The sequence below is a fragment of the Halyomorpha halys genome, unplaced genomic scaffold, assembly GCF_000696795.3.
Source record: "Halyomorpha halys isolate HHAL.00 unplaced genomic scaffold, Hhal_1.1 Scaffold1290.1, whole genome shotgun sequence".
Lineage (NCBI taxonomy): Eukaryota > Metazoa > Arthropoda > Insecta > Hemiptera > Pentatomidae > Halyomorpha > Halyomorpha halys.
Genome location: NW_027106157.1, coordinates 364,420 through 389,886, shown reverse-complemented (window position 1 = coordinate 389,886; position 25,467 = coordinate 364,420). Strand labels below are relative to the sequence as shown.

The 25,467-nt window shown below is 29.4% G+C and overlaps 1 protein-coding gene across 1 annotated transcript in view; it reads left to right on the top strand.

Moving 5' to 3' along the window:
• The window catches only part of jeb (jelly belly), a 175,661-nt gene that overhangs the window by 56,557 nt on the left and 93,637 nt on the right, over positions 1 to 25,467 (top strand). The gene's annotated exons all lie outside the window — the stretch shown is intronic.

Below are 25,467 nucleotides of genomic sequence, written 5' to 3'. Positions count from 1 at the left end.
CTTGTTTAAATATTTGATTTTAGCAATTCGAAGAGGTCTCGTGAGTCCCTCCTCTATGAGGAATTTAAATGGCTCTTCTCCTCCATTACAGAAAATATTTCCTCAGCTCTTATTTATTTCAAACTATAAATTCCCCTGACGCTTCCTACTTCTTAAAGTCTTCTACATTCAAATTCTCAGTCTGTTCGTAGAAAACATCCCACCTTTATGACCTCTATATCCCTTTTCACAGAACTAAAACATTTGAACATTTTTTGATCTCTCCACTACTCTTCGTAATTTCCTCCTTTCTGATATCGATCACACTTATTCCATATCTTCATTCTATCTCTCTTTTTCCAATACCTTCTCATTTCCCAAATATGTGTACTCTAAGCAATATTATTAGTTTATTTTTGATTAAAATAGAATGATGACTTTTAATATTCAAGTTTTATCTTAGGTATACTTAATGATATACCTATTTAGTTGTAAAATACGAATATATTGTATATTGCTTATACTTCGTACTTATAAATGAGTATATCATTTGTTAATTAACTCATTATTTTTTTATATCTATATTTTACCAGAAGAATCCATTTTATTTTGCTTACCTTTTTTTTGGTATGTATTTTAGTATGTATATTTATTCTTAAGAAACCCTAGTTCCACAATTATGTTAATGTCTTATTTGTTCTATTTACTTTTTAGCAAAATTTATTGAGCATAATTCTATTTTAACTGCTTTTGCTCATTTTTTTTTTCAGAAAACGGAAAAGTTGAACACATTTTATGCCATAAAACTCATACAGAATAAATAATTGGTTTGGAAAATTAAATATATATCAGTAGTCTCACTAGAAATAAATTTCTTATCACAAATTGCGATTCCACTAGATGCCTTTGACTGCATTTTATATCATTCAACTGGAGTAAAACAAATCGATGGATAACTAAACTAAATATCTACCATTAGCTTCACAAAACAATAAAATTCCTTTTTGAAAATACTCTTATAAACTAATTGTGATAACTTACTTTTATATATTTTCATTCAATAATGTTGCTAGCGGAAAGATCCCTTTACGTTCTATTAATTCCATGGCGTAGCCATAGGCTATAGATAAACTATGCCACCTTAGCTGGACTCACATCAACATCTTATAAAGCCACAAGGTACAAAGGGAGACTAAAGTATATACAAAGGGAGACTAAAGTATATACAAAGACATACTAAAGTATATATAATACATTTCATGTATTTTGTATGTATGAATTAATTTTATTATTCTTAATGAAAGGTACGAAAAATAAAACATTTAATAATTTATTTATTATTTCATTATTTTTTTCTTACCCTCTTTGAAAGTTTTATTTTAACAAATAAAAACATACGTAAAAATTCGCCATAAAAATATATAGATACAATCTAAGGATAAAAATTGTATTTATTTATTTTGGTTGTATATATATTTTTATTTGTTAAAATAAAACTATCTAAGAGGGTAAGGAAAAAACTCCAATAAAAAATAAAATTATATCTTGGGGAAGGAGATCGGAAAAGAAAGCACTCAAAGCAAAGGCTCTATTAATAGTAGCAAGCCGGTAAAATAACGATTCCCCGATTAGTCTCGTCTTGGACCGTCTTCTAATATTCACGAAACTATAAGTCGATACTTGAGAAACACTCTCTCTTTCACTCACTTCACTTCCCATCATTCTCTTAATGTTAGATTTATGTTTTTATATCGCGATACTTGGAATATACCTGATGAATGTGAATGCAATTATTCCTTGATATTCCAAAAAAAAGACCTTTTCGACAATAACCTAGTGTATATTAATCCGAAAGAATTTTCTATGGATTGTGAAATTAAAAACGGTCCACCTGCCTACTAAAAAATTGTTATTATTATTGGCGCGACAGACCATAGAGGTCCACGTAGGAAATACATCACGAGTATCATGTCGAGGTTGTCATAGGGTGGGTTCGTCACTCCCACGCCTATTTTTGTGAGTGCCACCCATTGGCTTACGAGCCTCACAAATGCCCGTGGGAAGGTTGTGAGTATTGCATATTAATATGCTTGAAAAAATCCCGGGTAGGGCCGGGTACTCGATCTCGTAACCTTCGGGTTGGTTGACTGGCGCGTTACCACGCTGCTACCGTTACCTCCCTACTAAAAAATAATGTATCATAAAAGCACTCTAATGACATTTCACATTAGCAGGTCTTGTGGCCAGCTTCTTTTCAGGCGCATCGGAGGATTGCCAGGAATGGAAGAGGGTGCAAGGTTAGAAACTAGGGGGTTTAAGTAGTTGGGGAGTTTATAATGGAAGGAGTGATATCTGGTTCGGGCTAGATCGGTTACATAGGAAACATTAAGGTCTTTATGTATGATTTTATTTGTGACAAAATAAGGAGCATTGAGGATTTTATGAAGTATTTTGGATTTTAAGGATTGGATACTAGAGGAATTCAAAGGGTTGGTGGAGCCCCAAAGCCCGGACTTAAATATTAAAAAAAAAATTACAGAAAGTATAAAATAGATTAAAAAAAAATTATACATAATCTTTTCACTTTAATCACTTTGAGACTGGTCATTATTGTTCAAATAAAATAAATTTTATCCGATTTAAGACTCAAAACAATCTTTTATTTCTTTATAAGTCCAACGTTTTGACCATCCTCAAGGATAATCTCAAATATAAATTGAGACCATATTAATTGTAAAAAAATATATCTAGGAAATTCTGCTCAAGTCAATAATTTCAGTTCAAATTTACCCTATTTTGTCAATTCTTCACATTATCATTAAAACTTTTAACACAGTTAATTTACACTATTATACTTTATCATAACAATATCAAGCAGGTTACAAATATTTAATTGTTAAAATATTTTTTTTTTTTTTTACAAAATCGAAACATTAAATTTTATTTTATCTTCTTTTGGTAATTACATGTTCCAGGATAAGTTCCTTTATAATATCACTACACGATTTCTGTTGATTCTAGAATTCCCTGTGTGTTTATCAAAAAAAACAACAACTAATTTGACTTACGAAAAATACTTAAGTCTATTTATATATCAGACAATATTAATCATACTGTGGATTTTAAAACAGACACAAGAAATTTGAACATACACTACGCAGGAAGTTTAAGCAAAATAAATTTGTGAATAATATAGTTATATTTCATGTAACTTTATATAATTAATTTTTATAGGATTTTTCTAATAAAACAAGTAGGAATTTAGACCAAAATACTGTTTGTAATAAACAGATTAAAAGCCTGACTTAACCGTAAGAAATGTCAAATAATATTGTTTGATTAATCTGTCATTAAAAGTTTTAAATTTAAAATTAAAAAAATGACAAAGTTGGTAATTATATATAAAATAAGGCAAGATTGTCAATAAATTAATATCATTTCCTATTATTTTATTGTTTCATTGGTTAATTTGACTAAGTTCATTAGACTTGGACAGAATGCAAAAGAGATTTAATAGTTGGAAGTTTGGTGCGAATTTAATGTTAAGATTAGCTAATTTCTTAGTTATGTTGTTTATAATAGTTAATAATAAGTTAATAAAAGCTGTTATTTAATAGATAGTCATTGAGGATTGCCAGGTTGGCAGCAACGTTGGATATTTAAGGTATTAATAAAGAGTGTTCGAGAGTTAATTAAATACAACTTATTTTATTTAAACAATAAAATCAGCCTTGAAAAAGTTATAAGATTATGAATCAATTAATTTGGCGTTTAAAATCTTTTTAGTTTACAAATTATGTTACTTATTCGTCAAGAATCATTAAATTAACGACTAATGACAAGGTAGGTAAAATGTAAGATTAATGAATACTATTTAGATTCTCTTTCAATGCAAGAGACAATTATATAACCAACCTTGAATCGTTTTAATAATTTAAATAAAACTTTTCTGTTTATAATGAGTAAGTAAATTTCAGAGAAAATCCAATTCGAAAAATCATTCCAACATGGTAAATGAGACTGTTAAACTGAAATATTTATGAATTATAAGTGTGCCAAACGGACAAGAGAACAATCACGCTTTGTTTAACGGAGGATGGAAGAGGGTTACCTAATGGACTGTTTAACAACGTTTCATGCTTTAGCGATCCCAGCATCAATCAGCCAAAGCGGCACACAATTTCAAATATAAACACAGCATTCGGAGTAACAGCTAATTTCACGGGCAACAAAACGTGAATAAAACAGTTCTCGGTAAGTATTAGTGGGTAGCCAACGAGAAAACACCTCCCCGTTCACAAAGCAGGTGTTCGAGATAAAGCGAAACACGTTTCGAGGTATGGGAAATTCTCGCTTTGTAAATAACGAGAAATTAACAACTATAATATTATTTTTCTGCAAAAATTTATATAACTAAAAATGTAATCTTTCGTTAGTTATCTAACTTCTCCGAAAATTCTTAACTGATTTATTTACTGATTTTTTTCTAATTGTTTCGCCCCGGTAAGGTTCTTAGCTATTGCAGTCATGGATTAATCCAGTAGTAAAAAAATTTACGAACACAATTAATTTTCATTAGCACATAACTAAGAAAGCATACATATTTCCTGGGTTATTATATATCAATCGGTTTTTTTTTTCTAAAAAAAATTCTCATTTCATTAAATGATTTTATATTCATAGAATAATATAAAAACCAAATGAGGCCTCAAGTAAAGTTAATTTTTTAGGAAAACGCAAATCATCATTTTTAGCGTCGTACCCTTAAATAATTTCATAAATATTTTTATAATTATAAAAATGATAAATGATAAATATACAGTATAGATATTTACTATAATAAATGTGCTCGTAGTTAAGTGAGGATTTAGACAACGGCTCAACCGATTTCCATTCTTCTTGTCACAAATTATTCCTACCTAAAATTCAAACCCATCAAAAACATCCCCTCATGGTCGGTCTAGCTATGAGACAAGTACAATTCAGAGTTAATTAATATCCGTTTACGGATAGGTTATTCTTAAATGTAAATCTGAAGTGAAACCTTCCAGTGTTTCAACATAATTATTTATTATGTAAACAGTTACTTAAAGATATTTATTATAAAGTATACCGCTTTATCAATTTTAGGCGTTGAATAGACTTTCTAGACAATATTATATTGTTAATATGAATACATTTTTTTTTTCGAATGAATTAAACACAAGGAAACATGAGCAGAGTTTACACACAAGTAAATTAGTCGTTTAATAAATTACATGAATTCTGAAATAGCTTCAGGAATTTCATGTTTATGTCTTACTTCTTAAAATAATTTCGCCTACTCAGTTCAGGGGAAACGATGACTGTGCGCCGTCGCGAAGTAAATATTGACTGTACAAGGTGGGAATCCAACTCACTCATACAAGTCAACCACCTCATATTATGGCACCAACCTCACTCTTCACAAATGTAACACTTACATTAAAAAGTGTTTGTTTCTTACAATAAAATTTATTGAGCACAGTCATCTATATCATTTTTAGAGGCCAAAAAAATCTGACGTTATGCATTTTTAAATAAAAAACATATTGAAGAAAGGAAACTTAAACCTAAATGAATTAGAAGCTGTGTTTTTCCGTATTTCTTGCTTAGCTTTAGTTCTTTCAGGTTGAAGCTGTAGGTGGTTAGGGAAAATAGGAAGCAAGTGGGCCCCTCCACACTAAGCTCTAACCTGGCAGATAAGACATGTATTACCGTAAGGAGCCACCCTTATCTCTCAGATTAAAGCCTTAATGATTATGAACTTCTTTCTACAAACCTTCCAATTCAAGTTTTTCCTTAAATTTTCTGTGAACATGGCTTCACCGCTTATTATTAGAAGAAAAATAATCAGAAAACAATAACCACTATAACCTTTTAAAATTGTAAAAAAAAAAATAAAAAAAAAACAAAAAAACCACAATGATTCAACATTCGTTAGTAAAAAAAAATCTTTCAAAAATTTAGAATTTTTCTTCTTAGTATTTTGAAATATTGGTACGAAAAACAAAATTTAAAAACAGCCTGATTTTAAAATATTATTGTTTTAAAATCTATAATTTTTCCTATTTGTATCTTAGAATACTGCCACAAAAAATTAACAAAAAAAAAAAAATAATAAAAAACAATCCAAAATGAATTAAAAACATTCATACATACGTACATACACATATAGATATATACATGTCAATTCAAGTTTATGACATGAATTAAAAACATTCATACATACGTACATACATATATAGATATACATGTCAATTCAAGTTTATTCTTAACTTTTCTGTGAACATGGCTTCTCCGCTTATTATAAGAAGAAAAATAATCAGAAAAAAATAACTAAAATAATTTTGATAAATCTGAAACAGTTTACAACCTTTTAAAATCGTAATTGTAAAAAAAAAAAAACAACAAAGAAACACGATGATTCAATTAAAATAAAAATCTAGAATTTCCTTAATTTTTTTTCTTAGTATCTTGAAATATTGGCACGAAAGATTAACAAAAAAATTTTAAAAATACACTAATTAACAAAAATATTTAAATAATATCGTTCCAAAATTTATAATTTTCGTTACGTTTTTTCTTAGTATCTTGGAACACTACCACCAAAAATAAGCAATAATTAAAAACATTTCAATTAACAAAAGAAATGAAAAACGTTCAGACATACGTACATATATAGATACACATATTCATTTATTTATTCTCTCTTTACGTTCTATTAAATAAATATTTTAGAAATACATAATTCCGTAGGAACATATAAACATGGTTGAAATTATTCTATATTTCACCTCAGGAAATCTATGCGGGGAGTGCGTAATTCAGCGGGTAACTATCCTACTAACTCCAAGGACTTGGAATCGTCTGTAGCAGACGTAACAGCATTATTAATTCTGTTACTGTAGCCGGGAGCCCTCCGAGGTCCACCCAGCCTCAAAAAGTGGGAACTCTTAATTAGGGAATAACCTGACGACTGAGTGTGACCATGAACAAATCACTTCCTTGTACAACCGTTGGTCTAGTAACAGTACTTTCTTACAAAGTACTGAACCCCTAACCCTTCGTAGGTAGTAGCGGTACACATTTTAATTTTTCAACTTGAATGTTTTTTTAAAAGTAAATCTATATCAACCAGGTGTTTGATGACTTATAAATTGTGTGCCTCCCTGGTTTCCACTCAGCTTCTAAAATTGGTCACCCTTAATTGGGTAAAACTCTAGCGGTCGAGCGTGTTCTGACTAAATCACCTCCTTGTACAACCGTTGTTCTAGTAATAGTACTTCCTCACAAAGTACCGAACCCCTGACCCTTCATGGGTTGTAGCGGATTTTAATTTTTAATAAATTGTATAATTATAAGTATTAGCAATTAAATTCTTTATAAAAAAAACTGCAGATAATTAAGGAATTCCTATTTTATAAATGAAATCCATAAAAAAATATTAGGAAGTCCATAATTCATTGAACTTCCAATTAGTGGGCTTAAGCAAAAGCACATTGAAAATTTAATTTTTAGGATACTTTGAGTACATAAGCTAAATATAAAATTAAACTATAAAATGGCCTTTTACCATTCCTTTTTCAAAAAACAATATTCAGAAACTAATATTATTATTATTTTATTTTTATTGTATTTTTGTTGCTCCTCTGTGTTGTTTTAAAAAGGTTATATTCCGTATTTTATACAATAAATCAGTACTTGCTGACATTATTTCATAAAACCAGTCTTTTTTTTTTATGTTATTTCATGAAATGCCGCATTCTATTTATTGAAATTATCTATGTACTAAAAATATCTGCTAAAAATTTAAAACTTTAATGCGAAAACCTAGAACCATAATTTTCTTAATTACAGCATTTTGAAAAACATACCCCCGATCATCATGCAGAATAAAAAAAAAACAATAATAAATGATGTTAATTAATACATATAATTTATGTAATTCTACATATTAAAAACTTGAAAATTATATGCTTTAATATTAGCTTTCCATTAAGTGGTATTGGAGGTATTTGTGTTGGTGCTATATTGAATACAGATATCTAGCATGACACGCACATATGTATTACAATCAAACTAATTGGGGGGGGGAGGGGATAGATAACTTAAACTAAATGGTAATATTCAATTACTACTAAGTGCTTAAATTAAATCCTCCTAATATGCTATATAAACCCCCGATATACAATTATTAAGTAATTTAATTAATTTTAATTTTTTATGATTATTTCGATAATAATTAAATAGTAAAACAAATCTATGAATGACGAATTTTAGTTATAAAGTATCAATTAAAATCGAAAATCTGTGATTGGTATTTTTAATTTGTTCATTATCTCACATCTTTAATAATATCTTCTCAAACTATTTTTTTTTAATTCATATCAATTTAAAAAGAAAAATTATATTCTTTGTCCGAAGGAATTTCATTAGTGTGATGACCCATAATTTATTCAGAAATTTCCGTTGAAAACTATGAAATCCTAGCCTCAGGGTATCTGAAATTAATGACGATTCAGGAATAACGAATTCGCAAAATGTAATTTTGCATTCTTTACAACTGGGCAAACAAACTGGGTCGTATTAAATTTTTTTCAGTTCAGCTTTTATAATATAATATAATCATTCCCATTATTTCTGATGAAAAATTAAAAGGCAAATTTTTTTCGGTCCACATATATGTAAAATAATACCAGATAAGGACTTCGAAAACCTTTTATCTTCTAACGAAACAATGCTTGGGATTCCTTTCGAATAGTTGTCCATGGATTCTTAGGAAATCATGAAGATTAAGAATATGAAAAACATATCGCTGATAAAAAAAAAAAAAAATCATGCAATAAGCATGAATGTCCTTAAGAAATATTTGATCCATTAACACCTCGAATTTTTCCCGGAAAACTTGAGGGACAAATAGTTTCATAGACATGAAAGATTTTTTCAAAATTTTTTTTTGTATAAGGGAATCTAAGAAAAATGGCACATTCTGTCAAAAATATATAAGCCGTGAAAACTAGTGTAATAAAAAACAGTAATAAATATTTATCTAGTTAGTGACATTTGTAAGTGTGAAGAATGTTTTCACCTTGTTTTATCCTAATAAAAAATATATTTATACCTAAACTGAATAAACTATAAGTCATAAATTTTATTAAAAAATAATTTAATTTTCTGTTTTCTAATTTTTCTTTTTATACATAGGTAACTTGTCATTTTTTCCCCATTCCTTCTTTAAATATCTTTCGTTTTCATACCCAACATCATTTCAAATACAGGAATGTAACAATAATAAAGTAATATATAGCCGTACTAAGAAGATGACCGCTGTCCATTAACCTAGTACACTACTACCAACGGACTAAAGGAGCAGGTACCCTCCTTAGAAGGTACCGACTCAGGTACAAGGAGGTACCTCAAGGACGACCCTCAAGTAGGTGAGAGTGGTGTTTACCCCACCCCACCTTCCTCAGCCCTATTGATCCCCTGAAACATTGAACATGTCGGTCTTTGACGTCACCTCGGACCTCATTCACTGGACCGGCCAATCTAGTCTCTTCCGCCAATAGAAATAGTTTTGGCCATTTAAAAAAAAAAAAAAAAAAAAAAAACTTAAGTAACTATACTTTTTTCTTGAGATTAAAAAAAAAATGTTTTCCACCTCTGATGATAAACCTAATATATTTCCATCACGACACATACAAAAAATGTATAAAACGTATATGTACAAAAAAAAAATACATATCTAATAATTCACTATATTTTACTTGTGAGATTTTCGCACCTTTGAAATGAAACTCCTTAGGTTGAAATATTTGTCGATGTTTTTATTACTTCGAGATTTGGAAATAGAATTCGATTGACAATATTGACAATCAATTTTAATTTCGTGAAGTCTCTCTCTCTCTTTCAATTTTATATAATAAATATTATATAATATTTTATTTATTGAGAAGAGGAAGTGTTCCACTTTTTGTCTGATCCTGGCCAATTTGTTCAGCAGCGCCTAAAGAATTCTTCAGTAAACGTAATTAATACTTCAATAAACGTTTTTTGTTTTTTTTAAATTTTCAATGGAGAAAAATAAAAGTAAATCTGAGCAAGTAAAACCTTCGAGGTTATTTGAAATGTTAGAATTGTGGGAACTCCAAGGGGGCTGTCCCTCCTTCCATAAAATAATATTTTTTTCCTTATTATTTAAGTATTTTCTTTATCCAGCTCATTATTTTAGAACTATTTTGGAGTACCTCTATGGTATCATCGGTATATATGTACCTAATTATACCTATATATACACCACATATATAAACTACAGTTATTTGCGAATATCCTTGTAGCTGAATTTGTGAGGTACTAATGTAATTTTTCAACAACTTTAGTGTAACGAATCAAAAATTAGTAGTTCTAAAAGCTGAGAGTTTTTACTGGTCTTTAAATCCATATTTAATTTTAAAATAATATTCAGACGCACTATAAAATCAGTAACTTAAAAAAAAAAAAATTATCAAATACACAATATTGAAACATAGTACTATAAAGAAAGATATGATTATTTAAAGGGTATGGATTTTATATTTGAGCATACCGCCCGAAGTATTGTTAGCATATCTTATGATCTTGGGGCCTTCAAAGTTCTGACATATTTAAAGACTAATAATTTTCTAAAAAAAAAACATTAAAAAATATAATAAGCAATGTTATTTTTTTCTTGTGAAACTGGAAGAATCAGGATTTGAGGTGCTTCATTATTTTCTTTACGATTTCCATAGGATAAATGAAGTCATCACAGAACTGTTTATCAACTTTTTGTTGGGCTTGGTGAACCCGGGAACATTGTCAAGAAATAACTAATTATGCCGAGCGGGGATTTGAACCCTTTTTGTTCGTGAGAGGGGAGGGCATAGCCGAAACAGCCCCTAGAGGATCGATTGTCAAGCTATGAGGAAGCTCCACAATGGAAGCCAAGGTTAGTTAACAACGTTAGGCTGGGTATCCTTTGCCTACTATGTTTATTAAATATATTGTATATATGTATAAAAAGATCTTTGTATATAAAACAATAGCTCTTTGTGACTGTTTGTAAATAAATCAAACCTGAGCTGAATTTAGGGTTACCTAACAGAGAAATTATACTACAAAGTACGGTATTCATCCAGGCATTCAATGCCCTTGTGTTTCGACTTTGACCAGCGAAAATTTAAATTATGATACTCGTTTCAAAGTTTGCTAACAGACAAAAACCAATAACATGTTCTGATCGCATTAAACTCGCAAATAGCACAATTCATTCTTGACGCGAATATCCGAGAGAACTGAAGTCCGCAAAGCCCATTATAAATTCGCCGATAGAAATGAAGTTTTCAAGTCACGGAACTTGAAATTAGATTCGAAGAATGATTAGGCAAACCGACATCCAACAAGTTTGCCATGAGATAATGACTGGATATTATCTGAGATGGTAATGATTTCGATCCTACTAAAATAGTAACTTTTCCAAGCTTAGTGCACAATGATTTCTGTAAACCTTAATTTGCACAAATCATGTTTTCAATATTTCTATGACGGTTTGTAGAAAAAAAATTCAGTAAGAATGATAATGAAAGTATAGCATTATTATTTTATTGTTTAAATGAATCAATTGGTATGTTAAGTCCCAACACTCTTTATTATTATAATCAATGTTTCGGCCATCCTCAAGTAAAATCATAAATATACGCTTCACATCTTATTATTTCATTGATTAATTATTTTGCAGGAATTTTTAAAACTTTTAATTTTAGATCACTTCCCACGATCAAATATATATATATACCAGATAAAATAGATACCACCCTCAAGAAATTATATATAATATTATTATTTTACTTTTTTAAAATATTTCCTGTCTGGATTTCAAAGTCTTATCCTGTAATTTGATAAAAAAAAAATTAAAATTAATATATTTATGGGCTACTTTAAACAACATGCCAGTTGCTGTTATGTATTAACGTTTTGGCTGACCTTAATGTGACAGTAGCTACACTGCCGTTAAATGTACTACTGACTATCACGCGGGACATAATGTCACAGTACTGCCACCAATACTAAATATATTTACGAAGGTAACTATCCAACATGGTAGAGGCCATGGACCTATTAGTTATTATAAATATTTTTCTTCAATAAATAAACATTAAAATATAATAAGAGCTAGACGAAAATTGGTTATAGATAAACCTATGACTACGTTGTCATGGATAAAATATTGATTATAAGTTGCTATCTATCCACTTTGGCATCAATGGTAATGAACTTGCCTTGGCAAAATAGCTATCAATGACAGTATAGTTGCAACTGCTGCATTCTCCAAATAAAAAGTTTCTAGGGTCATGGAGAAGACAGTCGAAAAATGGCAATCAAGTTGGTTTGAACAATAACAATAAACTTACATTTATTAGTAACTTATGACGAGAAAAACACCGACGAAATATCTTGTGGGGTACCATTATCAGTACTGCACACGCTTACTGAGTGCTGTGTCTATAGTGAGAGGAAGTTGGACTAGACCAATATAGAAGAAATGTAATGAAAGTAAAGAATAATGACAAAGGAGCCGAAAAGTTTTGATTTCTAAAAAAAAAATGGTATCTTCAACAAAATTTTAAAATAAATACTAGTATCTTTCGACTAATCAACTCATTCACAAAGACCTTAACATCCCATTCGTTGCAGATTTGGCCCAAAACAGATATACGTCTTTTCATGCCAAACTCCTTAACCATCCTAACCCATTAATTCTTAATCTTTCATCCTTAACAATCCCTGATAATCCTCTGAGGCGTCTGAAAAAAAGTTGGCCACGGTACCTTCTAATTTAAATTAATGTTTGAAGTACCACCAGTTTCTTCTTAAGATTTTCAAGTGTATATGAATATTTGAAACATACAACATATTTACTTATTGTATTTATTATTTGTACAGTTGTAAATCACAATAAATAAATTTAAAAAAAAAATCTTTCGGCTGTTTTTTCATATATAATTTGTACAGCCCAAAAATTACTTAATTGAATAGCCCAAAATTATATAAATAAATATCATATCGTTAGACATTTTAAATGTTCAATGTTGTATTAATCATTGAACATTTAAAATGTCTAACGATATATAAATAAATATCATATCGAAAACAATTCAGTTATAGTTTTATTTGTAACTATTTTTTCCAGCTGTAACAAACCCTATATGATAGAGATGTAAATATAATATAATATATTATATTTGTATTAAAAAATTAATACACTTCTGGGAGTCTGTATATCATAACATTCGTATTAGTCAATTATATAAGCAGAAATTCTAAATTTTTTATGAGTGTTTTAATTGTATCATCTAATTTTTACTTCTTCTTAAGTACTACCCTGGTTTGATATTGGACTGATCAGTATGCTGTATCAATCATTAACTTACTGTTTTAAACTTTACGGTTTGAATTCGAAACTAATTAAAAAAAAAAAAACTATAAAAAAGAAAACAATAAAAAACATGAAAGGTATAATGTACTCACTCTACTTCATTCCTCAGGTGTTGGCTAATAAATGAGATCTGCGTGGGCAGTTAACCGTGTTTGTTCTTCCATGTCTTGCATAATGTTGTCCTTTTAACTTCTTCAACTATGTAAAGTGGAGCACGCATGATAATTGTTCATTTTTTTCTATCGAGATCATACTTAATTTACCCGTTAAGGTAGAAGTAGTTAAAATGGTTTTCTGCCATCGATTTCAATCCTTACTTCATCGTTCTAAGCAGCCAGGTGAACTTCAAAGTTATTATGCAATAAGTTTATTGCTGTATGAAGCGATAAAAACAAGAACAAATTAAAAATTACTTGAAACTACTATTATTTTATGACTTTCAAAAATATTATAAAAAGTTAAAAGGTTCAAATTTTTTTTCCCATTCATGTCATAATTTCATTGTTCATATATATGAATATATGACGAAACATAGAATTATGGATAAAAAAAAAAGGATAGTACTAATGATAAGGTAAAACAAAAGGTATTAAATATTAAAAAACGCACACATTTTCTTAAATTTATAAGATGGTAAAATTACTATTATTATGACTGTTGATCCAGAAAATGGGGAAGTCTTGAAATGTCGATGAAAAAAAAAATTATAAAATAAATATATCAAAAGAAGGAAGTTTCATAAAAAATACCTAATATAAGAAAAACATTTTACAAATTATATAATAAATTTAGTAATCTCATTTTCTCAATTTTACTAAATAACTAAATTTAAATTTAAATCTCGACCTGCAGATTTTTACCAAATTAAGGGTACCCATTTTATGAGGCTGGGTGAACCCCGGAAGGCTACGGAACCCACAGGGCTGACTCAACGGCAATAGATAATAGTTATCTGTCACATCTGGATTCGAACCCGGGTCCTTGGAGTTGGTAGTTCATATATTATTTATACCGAAGCCAATCATTTTTAAGTTTTAAATCACAGATATTTTTGATTGTATTATAAATTTATAACAGTGACTTTCACTAACACATTTGCAAATCACAGTTGCATATGAAATTACAAATAATAATTATAAGCAAAACTAACCTATTTCTGCACTACTATTCCTTAAATTTTATTATAAATTTTGATTAATTTTTTTTAATCTTTTATATTTTTTTTAGATGTCTTATCTTCTTTCAAGGTCAGAAATTAAAACAAAGAAGTTCTTAACTTATATAAGTTTTTCTTCTACGACGTTTCATATATACAGGCAGATACCTTGTTCTCTTAAAATTTATAATGTAATATTTTTTTTTAATAAGTATTTCCACAATTGCTTACCATCAATTAGTTTCAATTCATCTAATGGGTTAATAGTTTCAATTCAACAAATAATTAAAAAAATAGTCAAAGATATAAATAATTATGTCAATTCCTTTCCTTATTTGCCTCAGTATTATTGGTTGTGTCAAAATGTTTCTATAATATAAAAAAAAATCGAATTAATAATAACAATGTGGTTAGTTCAATATCTAGAACAGAAAGGATTAAAGAGTACAATTTAGTAAGAGACTGGAAATTCTTATTTTTAAAAAAATATTAAATTATAGAAGCTGAAGAGGAGAAAATAGTACTAATGTCCTGGAAGAAAAAATATATGAATTACGAACTATTGTCTTTTTTATTTTTGAACTTGAAGCAAGAAAAAGTTTTAATATTTTTTTTACATATATTAACAGTATATTTTGTATAACTGATTCGAACGTTATGGTTTCAGTCGGAAACTAGTAGTTGGGTTATCTAAGAGACTGTTCTACGGTCTATAATTGCGCCCATACCCTAAGGAAGTTAACGCCGCTATAAAGATAGGTGTTGAACCGACTTTAGTTACCGAAGACGCCCAGGGGGCCATGAAGAGAGGAAGACCAATAAAATGGAGGTGACATAAACTAGAGAGCTAAGGTGTCCTGTAACGCTGTTAGGGCTGTTCGAAGGACCGGTATTAGTGGGAGTCGCTCCTCCAACTTTGAATACACTCCTGTGCCCCCTTCGTTAACGGGGTACATGAGAAGAACGTTATTCGAACGAGGATTAAAGATGCGTGGGATTGTTACTTACGATCTTTCTTCATCATGTGCACTGTATAACCAAGAGATTTCCGCTTTGAATTTATTTGAGCTAAGATAGCCTGAACCCTTCGTATAATTTACTACTAAAATATTAACGGGTAAATAGTTTAATTATTTTTTTAAAAAATTCAAAATTAATGTATACGTATCATAGGGAGATTAGGGAGGCAGAAAATTTTAAGTCCCTAGATATCAGTAAAATACAGACCAGTTTCTTCAATTCAAAAAAAAAAAAAAAAAAAAAAAAAACCAAGCCGAGTCAGGCAGCAGCAGGACAAACAAACATAACATTGTAGAAGAATAGGGACATCACATCTCATATCAACAGTATAAAAAAATATTCATCAAAAACAAGACATTACATCACTCAAAGACAATCTAACGCGTTCAGTAATTTATTGATTTTTAAGAGACTATTTAAGTATTTGTTTTTTTAAATTTTCTTATGTCTTAAGTTTCATTTGTATTTCTTCACCCCTAGTAGGCAACTTTAGATAATTTATGCCTCTTTTGTCAATAGTAAAATAATTAAAATATCTTAAAGACTGAAGTATACCTATATCGTCTTTTAATGTATTGTTTCTTGAACTAGACATACATTATACATAAAGTATTGAAGGTGCTAAAAACCATTTTTCGAACTTTCACTTTTACTTTCAATGAATAAAAATTACCTTACTTTTTTTATGTAAAAAATCACTGTTTTTCCTATAATTGTAGCTTTATGGTTGTTCTCTTTTTTTATTTCAAAATACCGCTTGTTGTGTTAATTGTTTACGACGGAACTTGTGAGATATTGAATGGCCAGTTCAGATTTATGAGGAGCGCAAAATATTGTGGAAAAAACCTTTATGATACAAGCAAATAACAATGATATCTTAATTATTCAAGTGAATCAAAAAGATTATTAAATATTTTTGAAGATTCAGATATTTAGATTTTACGTTAAATTTCCTTCAGCTAAATGTTGACTCCTCGGCACTAGGATGCATTACAAAATCATCACATCAGGATGCATACAAAATATCATGTCACTAATTTTTCGCAATATCATACTTAATTTATTAGTTTGGAAATAGTACTTACGTCATAGTCAATAGCTGCTCCATAATGACTCCTTGACCAAGTCACTATAATGGTTACTGCAATAACTGCTTCTAAAATAAGTCGCTCCGGTTGCTGCTGAAATCACTCCTTCCAGGGAAAGTCGCTACAGTGAGACCTTCAATAATTCCTTCGAGAGCATGTCACAATAATTGCCAAAACTCTTTGAGCAGGTCACTAAAATGACTAACAATATAACTCCTCCTGGAACAGTAACCTATAATCTCTGTTTCAATAATGCCTTCCAGAACAAATTACAATAATGGTTCCAGCATTACCTTCTTTTGAAGCAGGTCACTATAATGTCTACAACAACAATACCTCCTCGAATTGGTCACTATAACTCCTTTGAGAGCAGAACTATAATAATTAAATTATAATTATAATAAATGCTCCGGTAATACTTTCTGCGGCAGGTCACTATAATAGGTGCTCCAATGACTCCTTTCAGATTGATTACCTTCTGGAGGAGATAGAGACTGGATTTTCCCTCCGAACCCAGTGAAATTGGTTTTGGGCTTTCCACCAAATCCCGACCGCGCCACCCCGTACAGCCTCCGCCAACCTTGCCTAACGATCTACCCTCAACTTGTTGCAGATTGAATTTTCCACCTCTCCAAATTTACACAGGAACTCTTTGCTGTACGTATTTTTTGCTTTTACACGTTGTTATAGTTACCAGTTTTTTTTTTAGCTGATCTTTTCCTTGGTGAGCTGGTAATTCGAGTTTACCGAGGTTTTTGTGTTTTCTTTACTCCCTCTAACACCCAGGTTCATTCCAATATTCCTTCAATCAGCTTTATTTGTTGTTGAACTTGAGATTATCGGAAAGTGGTTACAGGGGCTTGGTTACAGAGATTGCTTTTTGCTTACAGTTTAATATTCATCCCACAGTAGACTGCTTTTTCTTTGTGATTTAATTACAAAATTATTTGGTAATTTTATAGTTCAAGTTTATTTTAAATTGAAACTCAGACAAAAACTAAATTATTCATTGTAGATTGGTGGGTATTTTTCTGAAAACTTTTATGATCCAATGTTAATCAGATATTTATGCATACTACCATTTTTTTTTAAAAAAATAAAAATACGTTAAAAACATCCTAATGCTTTCTTTTTTGTAAGTTAGGTTGTAAAAATTTCAAAATATGAAGATATAAATGTTCATTTGATTATTTTTAATTTTCGAATGATTTGATTGTCTTCTCTGGAATGATTCACTCTTGCCTCTACTTGAAAACATGCGTTAGTCATCTAAAACCACTTCTTTGACCATTCTCATGACCTATAAAAATGAATCAGTGGGTCAGTCGTTTTATATGACTCATGAACGCTGAAGCGAAGAAAAGGGAATGATTCATAAGTCATTCTGGGGTTGATAAATCCCAGAGGGTTTTAAACATTTTGGGACATTTTCACTAGTTTTTGATTTATATGAATTTTTTTCTTTGATTTAAGTTTATCGTGTTTTCAGAGATTTTTTATTTATTAATTTATTTAATAAAACACTAATAACAAATAATTAACAACTTCGACAAGCATTAATGTTTTCTTAAAGTCGCTTACTGTTTTTAATATATAATTATTGGTTATTATCGAATTTTGTTAAATATTATTAACGTATTACTGAGAATAAAAAATAAATTAATTTCTTAAAATCAGTGTTCGGAACCGTTATTAATTTTGTTCAATAATTTTGATTATAAAATTATATAATAACTTTTATAAACATTATTTTTTTCATTAATGGATAACTGTAGCTAAAAATTTATATATTTAAAATTACGAAATAAAAATTGGTCTGGTCTAAATAAATTTCATTTAGAGCTGAGCAAAAATTAATTATAAATAGAACTATAAGTAAGTTCTCATGTATAGAATGTTTATTAATAAAGCAACCATTAAAATGAATAAGCCCAAAGACATCATTAGAACAATTCAATAATTAAAACTTAAGGCTCTCAAATACCAGTAAATAAATAAGGTAAATATTAATTTTTCTTTTAGGGATGTAATGTCTTATTTTAAGGGGGTCCTTTTTTAAGTCTGTTGATATGCGATGTGCTGCTCCTGTTTTGCTTGTGTGTGGTATTTCCTGCTTATGCCTGAATTTGGTATGAGTTTCGATTCCAAAAAAAATAAACTTACTGCTACTTAATATTATATTTTTATTTAATTGTTATATATTTTTCCTGGTAGTTGAGGAACTGTGGAATTGAGAACTACAGCATTAAATATTTTAACGACTTTTAATATATCGGATAAATTAAGTATGATATCGAAAGAACAAAAAGAAATGTTCATTTTATCTTCTTTCGATATCATCATACTTTTTTTTCCTACCTCATTTATTATAAATAACAATATTAATATATACCTAAGTATGTCATCATGCGTTTTCTTACCTCCTTTATTGTAAATATATATATATATATATATATATATATATAACAATATTAATATATACCTCAGTATATAAACATGTATATATAAACTGGTGCCCTTCCTTTGCCATATGGCATTATAAGAGGTTGGGCTGGGTCCGCTGAAAGCGGGGGTTACAATATAGGCCTATCATCATGCGTGCTTTACTTCATATATTTAAAAAATTATGTACCGGTAATTTTGGACTTTTCAGATTTCTTGCCCCTTAGGATCTTAGTTCTGATTGTATACATAAATATGTTTATGTTAAATTTATTTATTGTATTCGTTTTAGTGACAATAGAATGGCAAGGAAAAAAATGTGACAATTTCTAAAATAAAAGATTAGGCAAGAAAGGTTTTCTCTAATTTTTATTATAATCAACTAAGAATAAATATATTATGTACAAATTAATATGTTCCTATACTGCATCTTGCCATAAAAAAAATGTAGGAGATAATAGCTAAATAAAAATCTTGATATGGACAGAAAAATAAAAAGGAAATTTGATTCATTTCACCTTTTAATTATATTTAAACTAAAACAAAAGTACAGAAAGAGTTTCCATTTGAAAAAATGTCAAGTAATTTTTAATTTTTAAATCTTTTTGTTTTCCACAACAGTAAACTTACTATTACTTAACGAATTTTACCCGTTATCTTAAACCAAGTATGATCTCGATTGAAAAAAAAAAAGAAATGGACAATTATCATGCATGTTCTACTTAACACAGTTGAAAAAGTTAAATGGAGAACATTATATAAGACATGGGAGAACAAACGCGTTTAACAGCCCACGCAGATCTCATTTATAAGCCATCATGATAAGTAAAGTAGAATACATTATGCCTTGCATGATTTTTTTTTATATTCAACTTTTAAAATTCAAAACGCAACGTTGTAAACAAAACCAATTAATTTACAAGAAACTTTAAAATTTATTAAATCCTCTCACAGTCGGATTTTCTGTTGGTAACTACAATTGCCATAAAGGGTAGAGGAGACAGAGCGTACAGTGATAACAAAGATAATCTAAAACAGTGAAACTTAATTATGAGTTAAATGTTAGTTTCCTTTAGACATTAGAGACATAAGCGCGTTTACGTTTGTCATCAAATAGAAGATGGGATATTACAGTCTGGATAGTTAAGCAGTACACCAAGAAAACATGATAGAGGGAAACAAGGAAGGAAATTTAAAATTCCAAAGGTTTGCTCAACTGTTTGATTTTCACAGCTTACTGATCATTCCAATGAGAGAATGAGGTAATACAACAATAACACAAATTAAATATTTAAAATTTCCATCCATAGTATTGACAATAGAATGGCTTAATACAATGACGAGAGTATATTACATTTTGTAATACATAATGTGTTGTATTATATTAGCCTCTCTAAAAAAACGAAAGCATTTCGAATTGAGGGGAAACCTAATAATATTATTAAATTTTGATGCCTACTTTTTTGAGAGAATTTGTTCTCCCAGCGTTAGTGTGTGCCATATTAAATGTTTACAATCTTTTTATAAAGATATTTAATTTAACAAGTAGAATCCATTTATAAAAAAGGCTACATCATTTCCATGTCTATGCTAAGTAACTGTTTTAAAGGCAGAATAAACCAGAATCTAATTCTAGGATTTCGGGGGTGAGGGTGGAAGGAAAGGATCACCTTCTAATATTTTTGGTGTTATGATCTTTTCCTCTCATCTTCATAACTTACTTACCAAATTATTCACTAGTTTATATTCACCTATTTTTCATTACTATGTTAAATATGAAATGGTTAATTGTTTTGAACAGAATTAAAGGTACTTTAGAAGAAGTAATTTCGAGAATTCCGCATTTAGGCCTTGTCAAACCATTTTAATGAGGATAAGTCCTATCTGATACAAAATGGCACTTAATTGAACCATACTGTACCAAGGCCATCGTTACAGCCGTTTTCGAGATAATCCAAAAAAAACGTTTTAAAAATCGATTTAGCGAAGTGGTGCTTCTGGTTAGTCGATTTCATCGGAAAAAATTGCATATACCTGTCATGAATATGTCATTTCAGTTTCATATAAGTTTTTATTTTTGTTTCGTATAGCTTTTTACTCATAGATACACTGATCATTTTATGAGACTTTTTTTATGGCCCCCTTCCTAGTCATTCCTAACATACGGGGGAGAAGCGTTATCTACAGGTTACCAACCTATTCTAACCACGGTGGGGAGTCAAGTTTTTATCTCATAGGACTGCCACAGAAATAAAAGTCGACCTCCCGGCCGGATTCGAATCGGCGCCGCTACAGTCACGAGTCAGTCAATGTCTCTTTAATTGTCTCGGCTAGGCACGGCGGCATTTTATGAGACTTGATTATTTAGACCGAGGGGACCTCGTAATCAAGTGAGAAAAACTCGAATTTAAAATTTTACATTTGGTGAAATTTTAAAATTGTATGTTCTATAGTGATAGTGAAAAGCTATAGTTTCGATTTTATTTTTTTTGTAAATTATCTGTTTTTGCATACAAATGTTTATTAATATATGGTATTTGGTACGGGTGCAGTCAAATAAAACTCAAATAGTAAATTGGTGTACTATTTTTATTTGAGCCAACGTATAAATAGTATATAAAAATAGGACACCAATTTACTATTTGAGTTTTATTTGAACGCAGCCGGACCAAACACCATTTATTGATTACACACGATCAAGCAGCAATCTTCCAAATGTTTATTATGTGAGTAGCAACATCACTTTAAAAAAAAATATAGAGATCCTTTAAAAAGGACATTTTTTTTATTATTCTAATCTACAGATACACAGTTATTACAAAGACAAAAGTAATAGGAATGTTAAATTTGAAATTTAGTATAATATAACAGAGTATGTTTAGTTTTCAGGGAAAGATAAAACGCTGAACTACTACAATCTATGAAGGGTCTGGGGTTTAGTACTTAGTAAAGAAATAATAATTTTTGAGCAGGGATTGCACAAAGTAGTTATTTGTTCAGTCAAGATCACGGTTTTTACCATGATTTTTAGCATTAATCAACAACAAGTTATTCATATTACGGAGATACGGTGTTTCCAAATGAGGGGTTTCATAAACCCCAGGATAGAACCAAAACTGTGAATATAAGAGAATTAATATTATTTTTATCCTCATAATCTGCCTTTTAGGTCAAAAATTAAAACTCAATACTATACTATACTTTAATATTAAAAAATAAAAAAATAAGTGTTTCTACTCATGAATACAATTAAATAATTTAATTATATAATTTCTTATTATTTAAGAGAAAAAATTTTAAAAAAATAAATAAGATTTTTAGCATGATTTTGTTTATTTACCTAATCTCTCTCATTACGATTATTTTAGTCACAATTCTTTAAATATTTAACAAGCTTGAATTAAAGTTCAACAAAGAAACGTGGTTAATGACTATATTTATGAAAGGATCAAAGCGGGTAGAATTGAAGACATAAATCATAAATAATAAGACACAAATACATAAATCTATTTGCCTTCTGGAATTTCATTACTTTCAATTAATCTGTATGTTTTATCATGATTAAACCACTAAACTGTTTTTTATTAAATAATTGTGAGATACATAAACATTTTATTAAGAACACCATTATGTTACAGCTCAATCGTTTTTATAACCTCACCATATCTATGTATATCAAATATATGATTTTTTTTTTTACAACACTGTACGTGAAAAATACAATTTATATTTTCCAAGACATTTTAGCTATTTTTATTCTCCGGAGTAAAATATAATGAAGCGAATTCGTCTTCAAAAATTTCCTCAATAAAAGACGCTAAGTCTGGACCAGGTCTCAAAAAATGACAATCAAGTTGAAGCAGAAGAGGGCCACGAAAGAGAAGGCAAATGCAAAAAGTTGGTCTCCTGACGTCACGGGAGTGAGCTATCTTTATCCGTTGACGAGAAAAGTTCGGGGAGGGCTGTCAGACAATTTTAAATATTACCGCTCTCTCCCTCTCTTTCTCCCCACCTCCGCTTATCCCTCCCGAATCTTATCACTCCCTTCTTCTACTCATATATCTTGTCTCCTACTTTATCCTTCCCGAATAATAATAAATCTTATTTCGTAATTAAGTTTTCATAATATTTTTTTTTAGTGGTATTCTTTTTTCTTTTTTTTAAGTTGATGGTCCCGAATTCTCATTAATCTTAATGCAATATTAAGTCATTATAAAGTCTTTTTAATTAAAATCCTGACTTTCATTTTTTAATAGAAAGGGCAGATATTGATGATTGAACTAATTTTTGGACGTTAAAGAAATTAAAAAAGTATGAGCTAATTGTCAATTTTTTAGCTTATTGTTGATGAGCATAATTTTATTTATATCATTTTTTTCAAAATTTTAGGAGAATATTTTTTGTTTATTTATCTATTTCTATCCATTATATCAAATATATGTATATGAAATAAATTAGTAATGCGATTTGGAGGGGGAGGAGACTTCTCTCTACGAATGTTATCAACACAGAAGATAGTTAGTTATCTAAGTACTTTGATGAGTAACTGTCCGAAAGCCACACTGAGCAGGAAACCCGGATATAAAACGATCTATACATCATGTTTAATATAAATAGGTTTAAATATTTTTTACGGGCAAACTTAAACTAAAACCAGAAACAACTGTTCTTATATTTAAAACAATTCTCAGGCCACTGCTGATTTGCGGCTGTGAAGTCTAGGGAGCGGCATCCTTTACGAAAAAGAAAAAAAAACAACAATCTTTTCAAAATAAAGTCCTAAGAATCGCAGTTAATGCTACTTGGTACATATGTAATCGCCAATTTCATCGCGAATTACAGATGGACTCAATAGAGTTACATCAAAAAACGGTTCATGAAGTTCCACTCCCAGTTGCCGACAAAAGGAGCAGTGACCTACAACCTGGGAAACCCAACCTAAGCCCGAAGACTGAAGCCCAGACTGCTGCATTCTGTTATAAATTTCAATAAATAGAAAATTAATTCATAGTCACACTACCTCTATTTTAATTATTATTATTATTAATTTTTTTTCTCTCTTTTCTTCTATAGTCCCTTTTTCAAATTAAGACCCACCAGGCCGATCTGGTATAAAATAAAGAATAAAAAAATACGGGCAAACAGATGATTTAATCAAAAACTGTCCGAGAAAAAGGTACGGGTGTCGACTTTCATAGTTTCATCAACATTAATTTTAAACTATATCACGACGGGCATGATTTATACTTGAGATTTGCTGATAACACCAACATTTTAATACTCACATTTACAAAAAACCCATAACCCAACAATTGTTGCTTTTACAATAATATTTATTCCATTATCCAGTGGATCTTATCTTGAAAGTACAATTCCTCCACGGACTTTGCGCAGTATAAGGAATGCATAAGACATTGTATTTACTAATCCATAAGCGACTTAACAACGTTAGGGATTAATCCTTAAGATGATGATGAATCTCGTATGTTCATGAGAGCACGCAGTCAGTTGCTAATACATACAATATTAAAGGGAACTGAACATACCCTCTTCTAATTGAATGTTTTTTGCATGTGTTTCGGGAACAAAGGTGCTCCTCAATCCACAAAGTAAGAAGAAAAAATCTCATGTTTAATTAATATTATTGATGTAAGTGTTTCAATCGCTAAATTAATAAACGTTTTAAATTAAAAACAGATTATTCCCACATCATAATTTTGGAAAAATCATTTTAGAAAATACATTTATTGTTCTATAAACGAACTTCTGGGAAAATCAAAAGTATCTCAAGAACTAATTTTCAAACCTAATTCCTAAAACCGTACAGTAAACATTGATAACAATCTTTAAAAAAGTGAAATATTTTGCAAAAACACAACCTAAAAAAAAAAATTTGTATCAATAATTTAAAAAATCATTTATTATTTACAAAAAATTATATCCATCTTGTGAAATCGTAATGTTATTTCATTTAAATTTTTTCAACACTTTTTTTCTTATAATATAGTCCAGGGAAAGCAAAAAGAAAACCACAGTAATGCTCCTAAATAAATAATTAGTTAGACATTCGTCTAATTACCAATAAATTATTTTCATCAAATTATAAATTCTAATAATTTCTATAAACACATCTGTAACAAGTTTATTTTTTATAATTTAAATTCTCAAAAAATTTATGCAATTCAGCTATTTAATTATTTGTTTTTAATAAGAAACGTACCCTAATAATATATAATATGTGAACCTAAGAAAATATTTTTCAATATCATATTGAAATATATATATTTTGTAATGTAAAAATATAAAGG